At 44.8% G+C, this 15129-nt stretch overlaps 1 pseudogene; it reads left to right on the top strand.

Moving 5' to 3' along the window:
* Nucleotides 1-555: 555 nt before the first annotated feature.
* Nucleotides 556-1101, top strand: LOC144616346 (large ribosomal subunit protein eL21 pseudogene; annotated as a pseudogene).
* Nucleotides 1102-15129: the final 14028 nt, after the last annotated feature.

The following is a 15129-nucleotide window of genomic DNA, read 5'->3' as shown; positions in this document are numbered from 1 at the left end:
GGGCTCTGTTAGGCATCGTATAAAGAAAAAAAAATACGTAATCTGCTGGGAAGTCATTTTCAATCTAGGGAATGAATTGATATTTTCTATTCAAGTCTACAAGTTAATTGCAAAGTGATTTGAAAATTAATTGTTGTACAATTGACGGTTTTTAGGTTCAACTTTCTTTCCTCTGTGGTCTCACAGGTCTTTGGAGATCTCTCCACTGTTTCGTGTTTCATACTGAATTTCAGCTGTACCTTTATTTGCCAGTAAGCTACTAAATAATTTGGACTGAATAAATACATGGTGATAGGAAGGACAGTAAAATTGAACAATCAATACTGACTTAAAGAAGTTTGGGGCACCTGGGTGGCTCAGTTGGTTAAACATCAGACTTCGGCTCAGGTCATGATTTCACAGTCCGTGGGTTCGAGCCACACGTCAGGCTCTGTGCTGACAGCTCGGAGCCTAGAACCTGCTTGGGATTCTGTGTCACCCTCTCTCTGCCCCTCCCCCAGTCGTGAAATAAACATTTTTTAAAAATGTTGTATAGCCTTCCTTTCGGCCGGAACCTCCATCTTCCAGTAATTCGCCAAAATGACCAATACAAAGGGAAAGAGGAGAGGTACTCGCTATATGTTCTCTAGGCCTTTTAGAAAACATGGAGTTGTTCCTTTGGCAACATACATGCGAATCTACAAGAAAGGTGATATTGTGGACATCAAGGGAATGGGCACTGTTCAAAAAGGAATGCCCCACAAATGTTACCACGGCAAAACTGGAAGAGTCTACAATGTTACCCAGCATGCTGTTGGCATTGTTGTAAACAAACAAGTTAAGGGCAAGATTCTTGCTAAGAGAATTAATGTACGTATCGAGCACATTAAGCACTCAAAGAGCCGAGACAGCTTCCTGAAGCGCGTGAAGGAAAATGATCAGAAAAAGAAGGAAGCCAAGGAGAAAGGTACTTGGGTCCAACTGAAGCACCAGCCTGCCCCACCCAGAGAAGCACGCTTTGTGAGAACCAATGGAAAGGAGCCTGAGCTGTTGGAACCCATTCCCTATGAATTCATGGCGTGATAAATGTAAAAAAAATAAAAGACATCAAGACTGTACAAATGTTTCTTTTAATTGAGTAGCAGCGTGGTATTGTCTTCCCCAAAGAAGTATTTAAAGCAAACTTTATATCCGAATTCACTGGGGGATGGCTTTATTCAAATTTTGTGGGTTTTGAGGCACCTGGATGACTCAGTTAAGCATCCTACTTTGGGTCAGGTCATGATCTTGCAGTCCATGAGTTTGAGCCCCGCGTCAGGCTCTGTGCTGACAGCTTAGAGCCTGGATCCTGCTTTGGATTCTGTGTCTCCCTCTCTCTCTGCCCTCCCCTGTTTGTGCTCTCTCTAGAGTCTCAAAAATAAACGTTAAAATATGATGGGGTTTTTGTTTTTGCTGAAAGATGTGGTTTATTTTACAATATACTCAATTGATTAGGAACTGCCAGATAGTACCATATTTTATATATTTTATAACATATTTTATAGTATATTTTATATATTTTATATAACATATTTTATAGTATATTTTATACTATAAACATATTTTATAGTAGTTTGAAAATAGTTCCTCTAAATCACTAAGAAAAAAGATTTTTTTAAAAACAAATGAAAGGTTATCTGTTGAGATTGCATTTAAGCACAGGAAGTTGAGTACTTGTAATTGTATTAAGTCATAAGTAGCTATGTTTTAAGGATAAAGAACTTCCATTTGAAGCCCATTACTTAAAAAGATTATTTAAAGCATTCTGGTTCCCACTAAATTGTTTTCCTTGTCATTTCCTGTTAAGTGTTTTTCTATATGGTGTTAGGAAAAATTTGTTTATTGGAAACGCTCTTTGTTGCCCCAGGTCCTTTGCACTTGCCTTTGCCCAAGACTGCCTGTGCTTTCTAAAGTTGGTGAATTTCTGATTGTCCTTTGTTCACCTTGCATGTCATAAGTGAACCTTCCCTAATGTATTTTAAGGAGAAAGGAGAGGAATGAAACTGGAATCAAAGGAGAAAATCTGCTTTGGGATGATAGAATTAAATCCCTTATTATCTATTACCACGAAAAAAAAAATGTTGTATAAAGGGTGGCCATTGCTGGAACAGAAATGCAGGGTGGAAGGCACAGACTTACTAAGATAGCAGAACAAAACCACACAGAAATGTTTGCATCTATTCCCCCAAATGTAGCCAGGATCCTTCTGGCACCGGAGACTAGCAAGAGCGAGCATGGAAGTTTCTTTTCAGACCATCAGTCTTTGCTTTTCTATCCTCCTCCGAGAGCCCTTACCCTCATTCACACTCTCTACCTCCAGCGGGTCCTACTCAAACAGGCTTCAAGTTTCACATCCCTGACCCCTGTCCAAAGCGCAGGTCTGAATAGCATCCCTCCCCTAAAAGCCACGTGGTGCCTCATCGTCATCTTAACAGAAAAGAAACTCTGGCCTTTCATCAGGATCTACCTGCTGGGCTCCCTCACAGCACCCACTCTCCGCCCGTCACCAAGTTGACCATATACATCAGTCATGGTAAATTTCTTGCAGCTCTTGAACTTCCTATGTTGTTTCCCACCCCTGTGCTTCCCTCTGCATGGACTGTCCCTCCTCCTGTGGTCTTCCTTCATTTCCAAACTCAGTGCTCCAAACTCAGCCCAAGGGCTGTGGCCACTGAGGACCCTTCCTTCCACCTGTCTCTTCCTCTGTGACTGACTTTCTCTGCTTTGATGATTACACCTCTCATTCCACTGGTGTTATTTTGTTTACGTGCTGGTCTCCTGTGCACTTGCAGAAACTGGGCAGAGCCCATCCATGTGTCCTGGGCTCCCACATAGTATCTGTTACGTTGTGGGTGCCCAAGTCCTACCCGTGGGGACGACTGAGTGAAGGAATGCAGGTAGACTTCATTAAAGGGGTAGACTTTCAAGTGCTGGCTATGACAGGTGTACAAATGGCCTTGACTTCCATAGGGTACGTGGATAAGAGCAAATACCGTATACAGGTTTCTCCCATGATCCGAAAGTAGATTGTTCCTGTGAAACTTTCTGTCGGTGGTGTAAAACAAAGAAGCAATTACCATTAATTTATCAAGAAAGTTTTTCTGAGCATTCTCAGACCTCCACCTGTTAGGCTTTTCTGACACCTTGGGACACACCTTGCTAGCAGGTGCACAGAATAAACCGAGACGAGACACAGATGCTCAGAGACGCGGTTCAGAGCCCTGGGGACTTGATGCTGAGCACATTTTTCGGGAAAGGGGCTCCGTGAGGTCTCTCTCACTTCTCGGGGCACTCTGCCTCTTCTAGAAGGGGCTCCCTGCAAAACACACGCTGAATGCTATTTACGCTTTTTGCGTAAAAGTGAAAATCCTCTTAGGATTTCTTTCAGTGAGTGAAAATAGGTCTTTCGTAAAAGCGAAGTGACATAATGCAAACTTTTGGGAAAAGTGGATACCTGTATTATTTTTAGGGAAGCCTCCTTTTTTGTTCCAGAGCCATGGTTTTCAGAGTAGGGTCCCCAGACCAGCAGCATCACGGTGACCAGAAGCAATGTCAGAAATGCAAATTCTTGGGGGCGCCTGGGTGACTCAGTCAGTTGAGCGTCCAACTATTGATTTCGGCTCAGGTCATGATCTCACAGTCCTGTGAGTTCGAGTCCCACACTGGACTCTTGTGCTGACAGTGTGGAGGCTGCTTGAGATTCTCTCTCTTTCTCTCTCTCTCAAAATAAATAAAACTAAACTTAAAAAAAAGAAGAAGAATTGTAAATTCTTGGGCCTCACCCGAGACCTACTAAGGCAGAAACTCTGGGGCTGTGGCCGGGACCCAGCAATTTGTTTTACAAGCCCTCCAGGTGATTCTGAAGCACACTTAAATTTGAGAACTACTGCCCTAGGGAGTGAGAAAGTCAGCATTCCACAATATGCTGGTGTCCCAGCTTGAATTCAGGACAGATTAATGAGTTTACACAGGCCCACTGGTGGGAGGGAAATCGCTGGTGACTGTCTTCAGTTGGCCTGAGTACCTAAGAGGCCCTCATCCCCCACCCCCATTCAGATCTCCTTACCTCTCTTACAGCAGCTTTCCCACACCCCTCGGTTTCTAATGCCAAAGCAGAGAGTTCTAGGTGATAAGATCTAGAACTTTGGATTAACATGAAAAGATATATCTGGAATGAAAAGGGCCTGCTTATGTTAGGCTCCGGATGTGTCGTGCCTTGTTGGGGAGAGAAGGAGAGAGTGGCAGGTAATGGAACTGATCTTGGACTCGAAGTTGGGAATGCCTGGGGGAGAATCCTACCTGCACTGCTTGGAAGCTGACAAACTCCTTGACTTTCCTGGGCTTTAGTTCCATCCAAGTGAAAGGGGTGTTGTAGCCCCTATCCCGTGGGGGTGTTGGGGGGGATCACATGGGACACAATGTGTACGGGGGCTCAGCAAATGATAGTCCCTTTCCTTTCTCCCACCCCCCTGGTAAAAGGACTCCCCCGGGGCCACACTCACAAATCAATCTTTGTTGTTCTCTGAAGCCAGGCTACCCTGAGATGTTCTCACAAGTTTTGGTGACAGAGGGTTGCCAGATAAAATACAGTGCATTCAATTAAATTTGAATTTCAGCTAAACGATGAATATTTTTTTTAGTTGCTATTAATGTGCCCCGTGCAACATTTAGGACATACTCGTGGTAAAATATATATGTATTTTCGTCATTTATCCGAAATTCAGATTTAACTGGCTGTCTTGTATTTTTATTTGCTAAATCTGTCAACCTAGGATCATCCGACGGCAGAAGCAAGTTCGGTGGGTTGGCTTTTCTGCTCCCTGCCTGATGCTTTAATAAAGGCTGTTTCTGAGTGGAACATGCTGGGTGCACCTAGGAAGGACACTCAGCACCGGAAGACACCGGACGATGTGGGGCCCAAGGGGGGGGAGGCCCATCTCTTCATCTTGGGGACATGGGGGAGGGAAGGAAGGAGGGGCGAGAGCTCACATGGAGGTGGCTGCACCTCAGATCCTTGCCTCTACCAGCACAAGGACCAGGAGCCACCTCTCCCCCTTCCTGCACCACCAGGCATCTCTGGAGGTGAAGTTGTGTTCAATGGCCCATTTCTGTGCACTTGCTGCACCACTGGAAGTCAGAGAAGGTATTAAAAGCGGTAAGCATCCTTTTTTTTAGGATTCCGTGGTGCTTATTTTTATTCTCCAATCTGGTGTCAGTACGGTAACGAGGCTTTACTAAATCTAGCAAAAGAGTCGGATCTTAAGCGCTTGCTTAGTTCCACCCCTTTGAAAATGTTTAGCAGTTGAATTATTTAAAGGAGAAAAAGATGAGGGAGTTTGAAGGGAGGGCTGCCTGCCTCAGGCACAGCCCGGGGAGGGTGCTAAATGTGGTTATCAAGAGATCAAAGAACCAAGGAGAGACTCCTTTGATCCGATGCTTGTCAGAGTCGAAATTAGATCTTTGAGACTCTGCTCGGGTCCACGCCCCGCACCCCCGCCCCCCTTCCCTCACATTTCTTCTCTTTCATGGGCACCTGGAAGTGTTAGACCAAGGCATGCCCTAGAAAAAGCCTGTGTGGCTATGGGAAATGTGAGCGCGCCCTAGGACACGAGAGACATAATCTCCGCTGGAGGAAAACCCCTTTTCTAACTACGGTTGCTTTCATTCATTATTTTTGAGGGGAAAAAGGGTAAATGTGAAATCCCCACCCCGCCCCACCCCCACTCAGTTGTACCTGCAGACACACGTCCCAGTGTGGGAACTGATATTCATCATCCTGTGGTTTCAATGCTTTTCCTTTGATACAAACAGGAAAGGTACCAATTGGCTGGGACTATCTTTTGGTTGCCTGGATTTTCCAAATGTTTGGGGGCAAGGGGTCCCCAGGGGAGGTCTGTCAAATCTGAGCAAAGCCTGCTGCATACCCAAGCCAAATGCTACCTCTTTTGATTCCTGTGAGCTTTATTTTCTAAATAACACAACCGCATTTAGAGCCCTGCTCTGTCTTCCCTTTGCCCCGAAAAGCTGCTTATCAGGGGCTTTAAGATCTTATTTACGGCAGTCCTGTAAGCAACCTAGGGCTCATTCTGAGAATTTTTTCCACAACTTGTACTACTCCATACAAAGTGCAAGAATTAACGGGGTACATTTCCACAGATGAGTCGAACGGTTCATCCCTATCAGTCCATGAGAGATGCAGAATGTCTGTGGGTTCAGCGTTTCCTTAATGGACAAGATTTGATGTGTGTGTTTCCTAATCCCAAGCTATTGAAATATTGATTCTCATCCTGACCTGGCCTCCTGGGAACAGAGCCAGAATATCTACATCTCTGCACTCCACATTTAGACTGTTTTCCTGCTGGCCGAGCCTGTGAACACCAGGATGAGATTAGATTTGTTTGGGGTGGAGAATGTAAATCCCAATGAAATAGCCGTCTGGCCTCGTTTCTGTTTGACCGAATGGGGAAGCCATTCCCGACATTTTTGGTCAATGTTATCATGTGTTTACCTTCATATCCTCTTTGCTGCTTTTTTTCCTGTTTCATTTAAATGTCTGTAGGCTGTCCAGTGAAAATAATATGAAAAGAAATCCTAGTTAAAGATTCCTTGGAGCTTCTGAATAGGATTGTCTGAAAAATGTAAAATACCTTATAAGGAATTCCAGAAAGGTGAATAATTTTCACCAGGTCAAAAATGTTTCCTGACGTGGAAAATATTGGAAGCCTTTCCATCATGTGTGTGATCTTTGAATGTAGATCAAAGGTGGTTTGGAATCATGCCGTCGCAGCCTGGTGCTGGGCACAGTGTCTGGTCAGTGGTAATGCCATCGTATTTGAAGATGAAGGGGTGGGGAATGTGGGGGCCAAGGGACCATTTATCATCATCAGCTCAATCCCTTTGCACCATGATAATATTTAGGAAGCAGAACAAAGGTGAACCCTGAGGACACTAACAGGCCTTCTCATAACGTGTTTAAGGTCTTCTAAACTTTGTTTCTCTCCCTTCCTCCCTTCCTGTCTCCTCCACCATTTCCCCAGTTTGGACTGACACAGTCATTCACCTGGACGGGGGATGATGACTTCCTACCGCACCTTCCTTCTCTCAGTCTTGTGGCTTCTGGTATTCATCCTCCGTACTACTGCCAGACGGAAGTTTCGAAAATACCTACTTGTTCAGAATCCTCTAGAGGCTCCCCGTCACCCAGAGTCCCATGCCCCTTTGCTAACATACCTAGTCACCGTGATCTGATCCACCTCCCTCTACAGACTGGGCTTCCTTCCAAATGCACCTTTAACTTCACCTTCCAGAAATTCTGAAATGCAGTTTTCCAGGTTTGCCTTTATCCCTGTAGTTCATTTTTCTTGGAAGTCCGTTCCTTTCTCTTTCCCTCTTAGAGACTCCCCTTGAGGACATCTCCAGGAGTCTTTCGAATTTGCTGTCTCTCCATCCCTCGGCTACCCTTCCTGTACTTCGTTAGCAATACCCATGTTGGCCGCCATCACTCACCATGTTTACTGGTTTGTTTGTTTGTTTTGCCCATCCATCTCCGTGACTACACTGTAAACTCCTTGAAAGTAGGCGCATCCCTTTACTCAACTTCGTATCCGTGGTAACTTAGTCGATGGTGGAGCAGAGAAGGTACTCATGAGGGTTTTTAGACTGAATTTAAGGGAGGATGCTGGGAATATAGACAGGAACAATAAAGACCAAAAGAAATGAGCAACGGTAACATTTTATTTTTCGTAACAACCCTTTGAGGAAGGATTATCATCTCTGTTTTTCTGAAGAAGAAACTAAGGGTCACAGAGATCAAGTTTGGGATTAATCTCTTAAGATTAAGATCAAGAGATAGTTTCAGCAGGAACATCCCAGAGCAGTTCCAGGAAAGGATCTGTAAGGATCAAAAACATTTGTTGAATTGAACTCCTTCTAGAATATCTGCAAGCATTACTCTTGAGTAGGTTCATCATCAAATCACATGTGGGAAGAGGTTCTTTAAAGACCATCCTTGTTGCTTCTTTTTGTAAGGTTTTACCTTAACATCACCAAATTTGATATAGTAAAATGAGTCCCCTGGATTTGAAATATTCATTCACAGTTCCTTCAGCAGGCATTTGTCACGTACCTAAGATATGCCAGGCACTGTGCTAACACAAAGGGGTGTAATTTAGGGCAAGAAAACCTTCCCCAAGGAAGCTTTTATGGAAAAAAAGTCTGCCTGGAAAAATCTAATAACATGGAATGAATGTACCATTGACTCACCTGTGGATGAGAGATTTTATCAGCCAGACTCCTACAAATCATACACGCTTGTAGTCCCAAATCCTGGAAGCCAGAAGCATTTGTGACTCACCAAAGAGTTCTGGATCTTTGGGGTTTGTTAGTGGCAACAGAAAAGACTAAGCAGAAAAGGAATTTATTGAAAAGATTAGTTGCTGTAGAGAACCACTAGAACAGCTGGAGGACCAGATTTGGGAACTGGACAGAAACAGAAGGAGACGATAGCTCAGACCCTTGGCTAACGTCTGTATGCAGAATATTCCAGTGGAGACACTGCTCCTGACCCCCTCCTTCTGCCCCCTGGTCACTGTGGTCCACGTGACCACTGGTGCTGAATTCTGAGGCTACTGGTGCCATCAGTGCCACCAGAGAAGAACTGCCCTCCTGTTTCTAAGCCTTACTGTCATCAGCTCCCAATTCCTTATGGGCGTATGTAATGAGTGGGCCCTGTGCACCCACAAGTCTGTCTGCAAGGGATACTGACCAGGTGGGTAGCCCACATCTGCAGCTGTTGTAGACAGTCAAGGGTTCTCCTTCCCCCAAAGGCTGACATACGGGGCAATTCTCCAAACATAGGAAGGGCATCTGGACAGCGAAAAACATGACCAATGTCCACTATAGTCACTAAGATTAATTTTAAATCTTAAGATGGAGGTATCTCACCAACAGCCACATAGTACAATATGAGAATGAATAATATTTGTCTTTTTTAATGTTTATTTTTGAGAGAGAGAGAGTGTGTGTGTATGAGTGAGTGAGTGGGGGAGGGGCAGAGAAGGAGGGAGGGAGAGAGAATCCCACACAGGCTCCACACTTTCAGCATAGAGCCAGATGCGGGTCTCGAACTCACAGACTGTGAGATCATGACCTGAGCCAAAATCAAGGTTCAGACGCTTAACTGACTAAGCCACCCGGTGCCCCAATATTTATCTTTCCTAATACTACTAATTGAATTCCTGGACTTCCTTGAGTAATTAGCTTCAGTGTTTTATAGAAATAGTGGTCAAAGTTTTACCACATGCCTTTTTTTTCTGGAAATAAAAAATGGAACAATATTATATTGTGACATAAATTCTCCCTCCCTCCCCTCCTTCCTTCCTTTCTCCATCCTAAAAACACTATCAAATGCCTACTATATGCCAGGAACTGTGTTTGGTCCTAGAAAATCAAAGATAAATAAGATATGCTCTTTACCATCAAGTGGTCCCCAACATCCTGGGGGAGAGACAGAAATGAAACAAATAATTGTCTACAGTGTTAGAGGTGCCAGGATAGAAATCTAAATGTGGTTCCATCTGGGCACACAAGGCGGAATGTTCATCTTTACCCTGAGGAACTGAGAGGTTAGAGAAATCTCCATGGAGATAGTGACACCTGAATTGAGTCTTCAAACATGTAAGTGGTCATCAGGTGAAAAGGTAGAGGGACATTCCCCAGTGAGGGTGAACTCACAATGAGAGAATGGGGGCCATGAAAAAGAGGTGGCTGGCCAGAGAAACTCCGAGAGCTTGGAGTAGCCAGCTCGTAGGGTCTTGGGAGCATGGTACAGGGGGAGGCTGGTGGACTGGGTGGAAGAAGGCCTAGATGAAATAAAGTAGAAGGTGGGTCGTGGGGGGACCTTGGCACACACGAAGGGGTTTGGAGCTTTTCTGAATGGATTACAGAGCCATCGAAAGAATAACATGATCAGACTTAGCGGTTATGAAAAAATCGCATTGGTGGCAGTGAGGTAGAAGATCTGGAATGGGATCAAAACCCAGGGGACCAGGTAGGAAATTACTGCAGTCCACATAGCAGGTGGTAAGATCTTACTAAGTACTGCAGCAGCATTGGGAATGGAAAAGAGGAAATAGCATAACTCTTCAGGAGCTGGAATCTATGGGACTTTGTATGGCTGAGGGGAAAGCTGGTGGATGCTCTTCCCCAAACAGAGAACTCAGGATGAGCAATAGGATTTTATCTGGAGGAGAAGGGGCTGGTTGGGTGGCACTTAACATACACATTAGGCCTTAACCATGCTGGTTATCTAGGTGGTTACACATAAAACACCAGAGCTGGGGCACCTGGCTGGCTCAGTCAGTGGAGCATGCAACTCTTGATGTCAGCGTGATGAGTTTAAGCCCCAAGTTGGGGGCAGAGATAACTTAAAAATAAAATCTTTAAAAAAATAAATAAATATCAAGAAAACTTAAAGGCAACCTATGGAATGGGAGAAGATATTTGTAAATGACATATTGGGTAAAGGGTTAGTATCCAAAATCTATAAGGAACTTATCAAGCTCAACACCCAGAAAAACAAATAATCCAGTGAAGAAATGGGCAAAACACATGAACAGACACTTTTCCGAAGAAGACACCAGATGTGTAACAGACACATGAAAATATGCTCAACATCACTCATCATCAGGGAAATACAAATCAAAACTACAATGAGATACCACCTCACACCTGTGAGAATGGCTAAAATTAACAACTCAGGAAACAACAGATGTTGGCAAGGATGTGGAGAAAGGGGAATGCTTTTGTACTGGTGGTGAGAATGCAAACTGGTGTAGCCACTCTGGAGAACGGTATAGAGGTTCCTCAAAAAATTAAAAATAGAGCTACACTACAACCAGAAATTGCACTACTAGGTATATATCCAAAGTTTACAAAAATGCTGATTCGAAGGAGCACATGCACCCCAATGTTTGTAGCAGCACTATCAACAATAGTCAAATTATGGAATGAGCACAAATGTCCATCTGCTGATGAATGGATAAAGAAGATGTGGTATATATACACGATGGACTATTACTCAGCAATCAAAAAGAATGAAATCCTGCCATTTGCAACAACGTGGATGGAATTGGAGTGTATTATGCTAAGTGAAATAAGTCAGGCAGAGAAAGACAAATATATGATTTCACTCGTGTGGAATTTAAGAAACAACAGATGAACATAGGGGAAGGGAAGGAAAAATAAGATAAAAACAGAGGGAGACAAACTATAAGAGACTCTTAAATACAGAGAACAAACTGAGGGAGAGGAGGTGGGTGGGGGAATGGAGTAAATGGGTGATGGGCATTAAGGAGGGCACTTGTTGGGATGAGCCCTGGGTGTCATATGTAAGTGACGAATCACTAAATTCTACTCCTGAAACCATTATTATACTATATGTTAACTAACTTGGATTCAAATAAAATTATAAATACATACATACAGACATACATAAAATAAAATAAAGGACCAGAGCTCCAGGATTAGGGTAAAAATTAAGAGGTGCATCTCTTTCGTTATCTCACCAACCAAGTGGTAAGGCCCTCCTAGTGGCTACTAAAACCTAATAACATACATACCAATGTGTGAAACTGGAGAATCCAGTCTTTGCCACTAAATTCCAGAGTAGGAGCTAAAGTTCGCACCCTCCTAAATCTCAGATGGTTTAAAGAAACCGTACTGCGTCTAGGGAGAGTTAACAAGTTTTGACCATGGCAAAGACCCTGGGTGGCTGTCAGCAATGTGTCTCCTATCCAAATTCTACCCATTACTTGCTTGGTGATGGGGTAAAGGGATCTGCACTTGATCAGTTCTTCTCTGCAAAACGAGAGCTAATGATCTCTGAGGTCCTTGTTCGGTTCTAAATAAGCCTGTATGACCGGAGTCCCACCTTGGGTACCTGTGAAGCCACATTCTCTTGTCTTTCAAATTAAGTCTAACTTGGGTCTCCAGAGCTTGGCAGGATATCCAGTCCCTCTGTCTACATTCCGTTCTGGTAATAAGCGCCTTTTGGAGAGAGAACTGCCACGGATGACCAGCCCGCTACATAGCCCATTTGTGGTTGCTTCTGCTCCGTCGCTGCCTCACTGTAGACCTGCAGAGTCACAGCTCAGTGCCCCCATCTTGTCCTGTAACGAAGCCATTGCTGGCCCAGATCTCTGTGCTGAGTGGGTCTTTAAGGCAGGACGATGGCCACACTGTCGAGGTGCATAGCTCTTGGTTTGCGTTTGCTCATCTGCACCCCTGTGTCGCCACACACCCACCTTGTCCCCCCTACCCTAGAACCACCTCTCCCTCACCCCCTGGCTGTAGAGTTCGAGTACATTTCTAGACCTTTCCTTTGCCGTCATGGTGAGTCCCCGTTGGTGGCCCTTGGCATGTTTTCCCGACAGCAGACCTCAGTCAGTCTACTTCAGTCCACCAGAGACTATCGTGCAGACTTACCCGTTTGCATTATAATTGTTCTCAGAGCCAGGAGACCCCCAAGGGGACTTGCCATCTCTAGGATAGAGAAGTGGCTTGCAAATTTTAAATAACTACCTAGTTCCATTGAAGAAGAAACGTTAACAATGCTGATTAACCAGGTACCCATTTAATATTATATGTCTCTATAAAATGACAAACAGCAGTAGGAGAAAGGGAGTCACCGGAGGAGGGACCAGGAAAGAACTCTGTGAAACTTTTGTCAGTCAGCATCCCATTAAGTAGATACAGTCGCTGGTTGGAAATCATCTGCCGGGATCCAGCTTTTCAACTGAGGCTGTGGGAAATTCTTGTGGTGTGTGTGTGTGTGTGGGGGGGTGTCCATCATCACGATAGAAGGGATGGCCAGCGCACCACCACCCACCCAGCCCTCAGCCCCTCCACATATGGTGGCCACGTGCGGTGAACCGCCCTTCCTGCTTCTCCCAACTTGGATATGAAAGTGAGGGCCACCACGACCGCCTGGTGGGTGGAGGTCGGGCTGGGGGGTGAGAATGCCCCTCCCCCAGCATTACAGGAGAGTGGGCGGGGCTGCGCCAGCAAGTGGGGAGGCCTCTGGGAATAGCTGAGTGATTTTCAAGAGGAAGGTCAGCTCCGTAGGGCGGCACAGGGAATGCAAGCCGGATTCACGCATCAGGAGGCAAAAACAAACTGGAAAAACACTGCCATTTCTTGCGCAATCAACCGCTGAATATGGGTCGTCATCAAACACGAGATCGTCCTCACCTGGCAGTAATGCAGCTGAAACAGATCATTTCAGCAGTGTCTCACTGTTCCTGAACCCAGTGTGACTTTGCCCGATAACCACCCCATAACAAGAACCCTGGCCGAATAGTCTGAAGTGCAAGAAAAGTTTATTTTCTTCCTCATCAGACAAAAATGTTGTGGGTTCAGAGCCAGAGAGCACGCTTGTATTGGATGTGTTCTGGTGACTTCAAGTTAAACAGCTGTATTTTTTTTTATTTGTTTTTTTACAATCACTGCAGCATCCTAGTAAACCTTTTGGGATGAAACGAGGGACTTGGGTTTTATGGGGAAATCTACATTCATCTTAAAGATAGTACATCAACACCATGTCCTCTGGGACACTTAGGTGGCTCAGTCGGTTAAGCATCTGACTCTTGGTTTCAGCTCAAGTCATGATCCCCTGGTTCATGAGTTCGAGCCCTGCCTCGGGCTCTGCGCTGACAGTGCAGAGCCTGCTTGGGATTCTCTCTGTCTCTTCCCCTGTCTCTCTCTGCCCCTCCGCTGCTTGTGCTATCATTCTCTCTCTCAAAATAAATAAACTAAAAAATATATATATGGTACACAATATCCTCAACTTTGTTATTCTCTGAAGATGAGTTCTCTGAGAATCAGGATCCTGTTTTCACTTCATCCTCATCCTGTGTGTCAGGCAAATCTCAAAGACAGAACCCCACAGATCGACTTCAGCCACAGCGGACTGATGCACAGAGCACGGAACATGCGGTGTGTGTATGGTTCCAGGACCCTGCATCCCATCTAATGAAAACCTAGGAAAGTGACTCGCTGATCCCTGGTTTTGTAATTAGAAGTCTGCAGGAACAGAGCAAGTCAAGAAAGGAGGTACAGTTTTATAACTAGTGGTTGCTATAATTAAAGTTATTAGTTAAGGAAGGGCTGTTACTCGGGGCAAAACAATCAGAAGGAAGTTTGAGCAATTAAGTCAAATTCACTGTGGTTATAAGGATTCCACCCCCACCATACCCCCCCTCCCCTGCTTTCTTTCTTTCTGGAAGTCAGAACAGCCTCGGGCAAGCGTTCTGTACTTCTCAAAGAGCATCTTGACTCTAGAGTGGCTGGAGAGCAAACAGCACAGTGAACTGTGCTGTTGACTCTAGCAGCAGGTTAATTAAGAAAGCTGTTAGTGATGATTAAAAAAAAAAAAAAAAAGCCAGCACATTTTCAGTTGGTATGGACAAAAATCCATGACCTAGGTAGAGTGGATGTTTGTTCAATGCTAGGAAGATGTGCTAGAGGCATTTAAGGGAAAAGCCCAACAAAGAAAGCTTAAAGCTCAGTACAAGATGTCCCTTATTTATACTGTTAGCAGAGTCGATCGTTTGAAATTTTACCTACTTGTTCCTCTCATATAAATTATGTAAGCACAAGTGTTCAGGGCTTCAGATTCACCCTGTAGAGGCCCAGGTGGTTCCTAATGGGCCTAATTACAAGGGGATAGGGGTCTGGCCGTTGGGAGACTGGGTTGTAAGTCCTGGGTCTGGAACTAAAGTGCTGTGTGGTTTGGGACAATGGGTTCGATTCTCTGGGTTTCCATTTCTAGGCCACGTGTACCACAGGTACACACGAGTCCCAGCCACACAATAAACCTGCTTTGCCCAGGTAACATCTTCCACTGGGGGGAATCCGTTCAAAACCCTAATAGCAGATGATGGTAGGAACGCATTGCCCCCGGGACGGTGGCACCGAGTGGGACCATCCTTCTTGGAAACAGAGTCCCTCCCATGCTCCTTCTGTTGCCGGTGGGCTGGCCAAAGGCTGATGAGGACTTAGAGAGGAGGCAGTATTGGGGATTGTTCTACATTTGCAAATCCTGAAGTCAGACCT

This window comes from Panthera onca, chromosome B2 (genome assembly GCF_046562875.1).
Source record: "Panthera onca isolate mPanOnc1 chromosome B2, mPanOnc1 haplotype 2, whole genome shotgun sequence".
NCBI lineage: Eukaryota > Metazoa > Chordata > Mammalia > Carnivora > Felidae > Panthera > Panthera onca.
This window is presented reverse-complemented; position numbering and strand designations above follow the sequence as displayed.